Here is a 9371-nt window from a genome sequence, read left to right as displayed (position 1 = left end):
TCTTGATCTGAGTTCAAATCACATTTCCAGTCCAAAAGTTTCATTAAAAAGGTGTAATAGTTGAAAATCTATTAAAATTTAATATTGTTACTATGTTGTTAGGTCTGTATTGTTTGATGCTAAGCTTCTTATCCTGATGTAGATTGTTTGTATATGTATGTATATCTTTATTCAATAAAAAAGGGGAAAATCCTGACTCTAATAGGTTATCCAGAACTCTATGTTCATATTTTAATGAAGAAAAAAAAAAATAATCATGTAACGCCCAGTACAACCGAAGCGAGCTCTGATTGGTTTAAGTTCCGACAGTGGGAGGGTCATGAACTCGCGCAGGTGCAGGTCACGTGGGCTTTTTGGTATTCGCTAACTGTCATAATGTTGGATAAATGTGATAGTATGAAAGTAAATATGAAAATGAAGCGCAAAACAAGAAGAAGAAGGAGAAAGGTGGCTTTTGACCAAGACTTGATTAAGGACTTTGCTGCAAAGAAGTCCTGAGGACAAAATTTCTAACAGGTAAGGACGTGTGTTTGTTTACCGCGGGATAATTGCTTTTAGTTGGGAAGTTTGCAGCATATTCGAGTTTCTTTCTAATATAAAAACGTAAAAAAAGAGAAAAAAAACCAACCAAACAAACAAACAAACAAAAAAGATAAAACGTGTATATACTTAGTCTGGAGCAGACAGAGAACCAACTACAAGCGAATATATTTTATATATTGCGAATCTACGCTTTCAGAAACGCAAGTCACCGGCGCTTCATAATTAATCGAGTCAGTAAGGGACCGTGTAAAAAGTGCATGACATGGACAACTGTTTAGAGTATGGATACAGCATACAGGGTGTCCTAAAAGTCTCCATATATACACAGAGGAAATTAACATTTTTTAAAAAACAAAATGTTTTCCAAACTTTAACATTTTATAATATAATATATATAATTTTTTTTTTCTTTTGGACAAAAGAGGAACGTATTGACATCATTCTCATGGCTGGATCGGGAAGCTTTCGCAAGGTTGCGATGGACTTTAACAGGAAAAATGGCAAGCACATCACACACGGCATTGTTTCCAAACTTATAAAAAAATTCAAAAAGACTGGAAGTGTTGCGGAACAGCTGAGAAGCGGATGTCACATATGAACATCCACACAACCGACGTGGTGCTGGTGTACACAGTCCCCTAACCCTAACCATAGAGACTTTTAGGACACCCTGTAGATACAGGGAGGTATAACTTACTGTAAGTGCAATACTACATAATAATTACATTAGTAGTAATAAAATGATGTGTAAAAAATCCAGAAATGGTGGTTATGAGATATTGAAGATTGTAGACTCTTAGTTTCTGTTAGAAGTTAGTTTCAAAATTTATTTTTGGATAATAGCGCATGAACAGTACCCCAAACTACTGTACAACTACATGATGTGAATGTAACATCACAAGTTTAAGTAAATCAGATAACATAGCAGAACTTTACACTGAATATGTATTTCTATATCACTAAAATGTTAGGGACTGTTGCTAAAGTGCTGCAAAAACATGAAAAGTTGGCCATCACCAACTGCATAATTTCAGTAGCGTCTTATTGAACAGGAGCTATGCAATGCAAGCCACTCCAAATATCTACAGCCCACGCAGGAAAACCAGCTAAATTTTGTTCGAAAAAATTAAAACAAATTATTAAACCAGTGGCTCCAAAACTACAACAAGCACCATCTAAAAATACCACAACACATTTGTAATTAAGGTTGAGTTATTAATGTATGTAAGTTTCTACCAGAGACACGTACATCCTGTTGATATCAAGTCTTTCCAAAGTCAGTTTTGAATGATTATATGCAAAACATTATATTAAACAACACATTAAACATTGCCGATATAATCTATAACAGTGTGTTATTGAATTCCACCAAGATTTTCCTGGGATCGTTTCATACAGTGTGACAAATAATAGTCTTAAAAGAGTGCTAAAATTCTCACAGTGTAAAACCGGATTTAATTTCGCAATAAAATACACTATCTGGTTTATTTTATCCTTTTTTTTTTTTACGTAGAAGAGATGAGACATCAGTGTACCGCAAAACCTTTATCTCCTTCTTTTCTTTTCTTTGCTCTCTTTCATAAATATTCAGGGAGGTATGCTGCATGGGTGGGCATGACATACATTATTAACCCCAACTCGTCCCCTTACACCACTCAAGCACATCCACGTTGACAACCTCGACCTCCCGTCGCTGTTGTGCTAGCAGCATCTCTGTGCTTCCTTTTTCATGCTCGCTGCCTGTTCTCTCGCTCCCTAAATGAGTGGGCCAGTGACTGTAACATCCTGCCATGAATGTAATTCACGAAGTCAATGCTAGTTTGCTGAAAGGGACAGAAAAGAGAGAAATTGGGAGAGGGAGAGAGGTGGGTGGTAAGGTTGCATCCAGAACATAAATCACATGGCATGCTCGAACAGCTGGACGTCGAAAGCAATTCCACTGCTTAGTTCAGTGGCTAAGATGTTCCCAGGACTTGCTAACATCTGAGCAATTTTACCATCTTCCCTTTTCTTGTTTTTTCTCTCCATCTCTACTATGTTCTGAACATTTTTCATATCTGACTGACATCATTTAAAACTGTAATATTATCACATAGTACGCATTTGTGTAACAGAAAACATTTCTTTGAGAATGAGTTTAATTCCAGATAAAGGGATTGAAAATTAAATTAAGTTCTTATGCTACCTTTTTTTTTTTTTCTTCCTCAATTGAGCAAAACCTCGACACCGGATACATGCGGTGTGGATACAAGTGGATACGCATGGACACAGAAGTAAGATCTGCTCTATCAGCTTCACTGACTCATGTTCTGCAGAAAACAGGCTTTCAGACCCAAAAGAATTTCTTGTTCCTGTTCAAAAATAGGATATTTGTCACTGCACAAATTTATTTTACTGAGCAACTCAAAGCTCTTTTAATAGATTACTTTCACAGACATCTATAAAATGTGCTGTTTTTATGTTTCTCAGACCAACATGGACAACTTGAGTCCTAAGACTGTCCTCTGCAGAAATTAAATATATTTCTTGGGGTTACTTGGGATTGCAGACAAATTTCACTTTTTTCAGTGGCTAATAAACATGTGCATGTGTGTATGTATGTGTTTTAGCGGTTAAACGACTATTAATTTTTACTAGTTGACTAGTAATTCCAAAAAGTAATTGATTAGTCATCTTTTTCTTAGTTAAAGCAAAAATTGTTTCAGGACATTGCTGTTTTAAGCTGTCTTATTAATGCAGTTAAATGCTGATAAACAATGTCAAAGAATGCATTAAACTGTACGTGTAATTAACAGTCATTCACAGGTGTAATGTGCGGCTATTGAAGGCAGGACGCGAGTGCATAAAGTCAACGTGTATTTTATTTAGGGCAATCCAAGTCCATAGCAAAGGTTACTGGTAGGCAAAAGTAAACAAGGATTATTCAAAATCAGCAAATGAAAACAAAGAAGCAAGAAATATGGCACTTGGAAACAAGGCTTGCTTTTAATGCTAGAAATGCACAATAAGACTTTGCGACACGGAACAGAAACAACAGGGTACAAATAACCAGACTAATCAAGGTGAGACACGGAACAGGTGAACACATTAGGGTAATCAACCAGTGTCATGACCGGAGCGGAATGCAATAAAAGTGCAAATAATAAACCTTTGTATCGTATTACGCTATTTAAGGACGTATCAATTCTTCAAATGCACTCGTGTGGATGATGTGATGGCCCAGGTGAAATCATTGGTTCTGGAACTGAGAGCGAGGAAGCTCATGACTGGCCTTGTATTAGTCACGTTGTATTAATGTGTTAGTCGAATAGTCTACAACTCCTAGGGAGTTGTGGAATATGTGTTGAAGACTGTGTGACAAACAATTTCTCTAATGATTTTAATGAGTCATTTTTGAACATGATTTCACATTACAGACCTTGAAATTTCAAAGAAATCACAGCAAAAACATTACTGGTATTTCAGCATTTTGAGTCAATACTTACAATAAGCATGCACAAACGGATTTGTAGGAAACATAGTCATATGCCTCAGCATCTGTATGTTTATGGAGTAATGCAACATGAAAGGCTTCAACTTTTGATGTATATTTTTGCAAAGCTCTGGAACTACTTTAAGTCTTTCCACATAAGTATCGCTCTAGAGCATCCGTGCCTGACTTGGTGACTCTAGGGACAGATCCGTGCAGACTGGAATGCTTGATTGTTGAAGCCTGAGACAGTGCCGTGTTGCTTTTCACAAACCGAGAGACTAGGAGGAGTAGGAGGGAGGGAGGGAAAGACAGAGGAAGAGCTGTAATGAACTCAGGCTCTCGGCGATCTCATTAAAGCCTGAGCTACACAGCCTCCCTGGAGATGCAGATTATAAAACTTTAGATCTTTAGATGCTTCAAGGAGCAGCAGGCAAAGTGGATGAGTTTAGAAGGAATGGTGGATTCAAAGCTGAAGGAGGGTGACAATGAATGAGTTGGAGTAGATGAGATTAAACAGAGTGCAAGACAGACAATAACACACAAGTGACATCAATATTTTAACATTGGACTGTATTCAGAGTTGACTTCAGCCCGCATAATTCAGCCAGAAACTGCACATCGGTATTCAGACATCAGACCCAATTACTCGTGATTCGGACCTTGGACTTAAGAGCAATTTTTTTTTTGCACGATACCAGCTTGAGCGAGGAGCAGTAATAAGTCTAGCGCCACTGACTGATTGTTGTAACCAAACTATGTCGCTATGTTTATGTAAATACAAAAAAAAAATTTCAATATTATATACTACATAAATATGACACTATTAATTAATTAATTGTATTGTCCCTTTAAAATCCACAAAAAAGGTTTTTTCTTTTTTTTTTGGCACAGAGGATATCGGAGGAGACGGCATCTTAATTGGAGACATTGCTTATCTCAAGGGCAGAATTTCTTATGGATAATTTTAAAATTATAAAATTATAACGACACTTACTTAATATGAGCTGGAAATGCATAGCTGCTTATCCTTTAAACCATGGATTCGTTTTCTTTACATGAGAGTGCATTGAGAAACATTGGCAATATTTTAATCATTTGATAAAAATAGCTAATTAAAAGCATGATAAAATAGCTTATCACTGCATACATTCCAGTTTCTTGACCTCATTTTAGTACCTCATTGTTACATTAAGTTGTGCGACATGTGGAGCATGATATAAATGAATAAAATGCAAAATAATAGGATGTGCTGGATCAAGTGCTATTTTCTAAGCTGCTGAATAATAAAAGTGGAAGCTATAATGTTAAATTAAACCACATTTGCATTGATTAATGTGATAATTACAACTAGGACTATTCATGCAACAAAAGTATTGGCAATATGTTAGACTCCTTTTTTATTTGTGATTTTTTTAATAGTTGCTTTTATGTTACATCATATTACATTTGCCAGTAAAGAAAAATAAGCTATTAACTTCTTCAGTCCGCATTTTCTATCCCCCTATTTTTTGGGGTGTTTAAAGATGGTAGTCTGGATGTTTTTGAGAAACCCTTTCTTAGACACTTCTACGCAAGCAAAAGCTCAGAGACGTGAACTGCACATAGATGAATTTAATAATCGGAATGAGACACACAGACAATTGACCTAAGCAGCTGCATAACCCGATTCTGAATACACGTAACTTTCCTAGTGTATATATTGATGTAACTTTTGTACTACAGTCACTAGCACTGAATACGACCCTTAGTGTTGGCACGTTCGGATTTACATTCCTCACTCCATATGTTTCATATCCTTTTCACTGCATTAACAGAATAATACATAGTAGGTACTGAATAATATTCTTTAAGATGAATAATTAATTTGTTTTCCCCAGCAGTGGCAAATTTGGAATAATTTTTAGTAAGCCACATGGAAGTAGTCCTAATTTTTCTGGTGATTCTTTTCATGACATTTGTGACATCCAATAAAGTCTCTTGTCAGAATTGCTATGAATTTTGCATGAGCTCATGGAGACGTGATTTGCTAGCACAAAAAAAAATTATTTTCCTGCAATAAAATCTTCAAAGCAACTCTTCTTTATCTTTGAGCGTTGTTTGCTTTCTTTTCTTCACATGGTTCCCCCTGTAATGGTTTATTATGCCGTGTGTATATTGCCTAAGGTGCCATAACTGTGACTGTCTCTGCCAGGAGAATCTGATCAATATGAGAGGCTGAACAGAGATTTGATGAGCTCCCAATATCACCAGCATGTGATGATTTGGGCGCAATATCCGTTTCTCTGAAGAATGAAAGAAATAGATAAAGAAAGAAGTGAGGCTCTTAAGAAGCAGTTACTCTATCGATTGTGTCTCTAACCTGTGCCACTCTCTAAAGTCTATGTTCATTGTTTTTCTCCTAGGGTGTTAAAACAAGAAAAAAACAAGAAAGAGTCATTAAAGAGGGCCTCTGGAGAGAGTCGCACTACGTGTGACATCTTGATTGTGTGATCAACATGGGTCCTTTTTAGTCACACAGCATAGCAATATGTCGGGAATAAAACACCTGGGGGCATGCCGTTTTAGGAAAATAATCAACTATGAGGCGATGTGATGTCTGACGTGAAGCTGAGTAACTGTTACCACCCCAAAGTTGATTATTCTCCTGTAGCAGTACACCCTTGAATGATTTTTATTCCTGTTTATTTCTTTCCCTATTTCTGTCTAATTTAGTTTCATCTAAAGGAAAAAAGCCTGCGACAGACTGCGTCGCACGCCTAAATAACCCAACTTTATTTACACCACTACTGTTCGTGTAGAAAAATAAATCATCCCTAACTGTGTCGTCTGCCACCGCTGTATTTCACACCACCCTCGTCCCTGCATCCTGCTTAATCGTGCAAATAAACTGCTGCTAAATGTGAAATTTAACCCAAATAATAATAAAAAAAGGCAGTGATGTGAATAATTGCTTTACTCTGGCCATTCTGGCAGGTGTAGACAGGCTTGGCTCAGGACTCTCATACGTCCCTGCACTACTATTACTTTTGACCAATGAGCAGGACTCTAACAAGTGTAGTAAGTAGTGAGCTTGTCTCATTTTAATGACATGATTATCTCCCGGCAACTCCCCAGCTCTCCTGATGGTGCCCAGCAGAGGCTCTGGTGCCAGGGAAGAAGGTAGAGAAAGGCCATGGTATTTGAATCATAGCACGTCCCCAGGTAGTGGCGTTCAAATAGAGATCTCACGGCTTCGACCCATATAGATCTCAATAGACGCTGGAGTGAATTAGCTAACGCTCGGCATGAGCCGGATTTAATATGCTCGTGCGTTGTATACTAGACGGAGTAGGAAGAGAGGCCAATTCAGGATTCACAGTGATAAATGCATATGTACATACAGTGCCATATCTGCTTCCTTATACTCTTATTAAATGTCATGAGACTAGTGGTGTTGATTCAGCTCTTAGAGACACCTTATCATGATAAATATTTATAGGGTCCTTTTTAAAAACGGTATCATCACGTTCAGTCTTTTCCAGCTTTTATTTATTTTTTTGTATTGAAACTTTTTCAAAAAACCTTTACGGAACAGTTGGAATATCATTTCTTTTTGTTTACTAAAAAGAATATACTGTATATTTTATTCAGTTTAGTCTAGAATCAGTCCTTCTAATTAGGGATATGAATGAATATGTAAAATGTTATGAATTTTTTGGCTAGTCATGTATAAAATATTGAACTGCAAAGAGTAATGATAGCAATAGCGAGAGAAATGGAGCAGTGACAGAGAAAACTGCCGTCTGTTGTTGTTGGCCAGTCTGTAACACTAGCTAGCTAACATTTGCTAGCCTCATAGAATTTCTAAGATAACTATTATGTTTTGTTTATGAATGTTCATAATTATATGAATAATTAATAAATATTAATGATAATATTTCTTACAGCAGTATTATGTTTATAATCTTCACTGCTAATACTAGCTAACCAGCTAACATTAAATAACCTGACAGGATTTCTGACAGTAGTATTATGTTCATAATCTTCACTGCTAATTCTAGCTAACCAGCTAACATTTTTCTGATAATATTTCTTACAGCAGTATTATGTTTATAATCTTCACTGCTAATACTAGCTAACCAGCTAACATTAAATAACCTGACAGGATTTCTGACAGTAGTATTATGTTTATAATCTTCACTGCTAATACTAGCTAACCAGCTAACATTAAATAACCTGACAGGATTTCTGACAGTAGTATTATGTTCATAATCTTCACTGCTAATACTAGCTAAACAGGTAATATTAGTCGTCCTGTCTGAACTTCTGAGAGGATTTTTGTCTGTGCCCTCTTAATCTTTATGCCTTCATGCTCTTTTCAGCAGGACCAGAAATGTTCTTTGCGATCTCTGGGATGGAGATTCAGGAGATCGGCTAGTTAACTCTGTGGAAGCGCAGTGACATGAAGGAGAAAGCCAGACTCTTTTAACCATATGTAACACCATACACTTGTGTAACATAGTCATATATTTGCTTGTAATCTCTCTTCCTTTTTCTAGTGGCCCTTGTACAGTAGGTGCAAATGGGAAGGAATCTGAAGTGATTTCATTGATTGATTTCATTGGTTAACACAACGTAATGCTATGATACTACTATGGTACCATCATTTTAAATAAAAAGTGTAAAATGGTTTAAAACATCACATCCATCAGATATTCATTACTATATGTCTATGTCTTGGGCTTGTTTCCTCCCTGTTCTTTCTGTTGCTCACATGTTTGCTATACTTCTCTTCCTCAAAGGTAGGTAACATCCTCTTATGTAACACTATATTTTTCCATCATTAGTTAGTTGTTGTGAATTTTGATGTAATGTATGCTTGTGTATTGGTATGTCTTTATGTCCTCAAAGTCTGCCACTCTTCCCGTTAACCAGTTAACCTGACAAAGCTCACTCATTTGCCCCTGCAGGTTCAGCATGATCTGAAAGCTTTAACTGAGAAGTTCCCCTTACAATTTTCAGACATCCCCTCATGCACTACATTAATTGAGAGCATGATATTGACATAGGAGACCATTCCCCTATCCGCCAACACCTATACAAGGTTATTGGCCACAAGTGTTATATTTACTTGAATGTGGCTTTAATGTCATTAGTTTGAGTGCCTTGGGTACCCCCGTGTTTGTTAGTACCTAAACCGGATCTTTCTTTTCATTTTTGTATGGACTGTCTGGAAGTTAATGCCGTAACTACGCCTGATTCATTTCCTCTTCTCCGTATGGAGCACTCTAGAGTGTGAATCCTCAGCGCAATTTATTAGCAAACTTTATCTAGTTAAAGGGTATTGGCAATTTCTACTGACCCCAGGTTGCTCTGA

At 36.8% G+C, this 9371-nt stretch overlaps 1 long non-coding RNA gene across 1 annotated transcript; it reads left to right on the top strand.

Annotated features, from left to right (window-relative positions):
• The first annotated feature begins 342 nt into the window (after positions 1–342).
• On the top strand, positions 343–8693 carry LOC113542002 (uncharacterized). Its single transcript, XR_003404243.3, has 3 exons — positions 343–516; positions 2757–2816; positions 8377–8693. It is a non-coding gene; the product is annotated as an uncharacterized LOC113542002 (long non-coding RNA).
• The last annotated feature ends 678 nt before the right edge of the window (positions 8694–9371 follow it).

The sequence above is a fragment of the Pangasianodon hypophthalmus genome, chromosome 3 (assembly GCF_027358585.1).
Source record: "Pangasianodon hypophthalmus isolate fPanHyp1 chromosome 3, fPanHyp1.pri, whole genome shotgun sequence".
NCBI classification, from domain to species: Eukaryota; Metazoa; Chordata; class Actinopteri; order Siluriformes; family Pangasiidae; genus Pangasianodon; species Pangasianodon hypophthalmus.
Note: the sequence above shows the minus strand (reverse complement) of the source record. Positions and strands in the feature narration are given on the sequence as shown.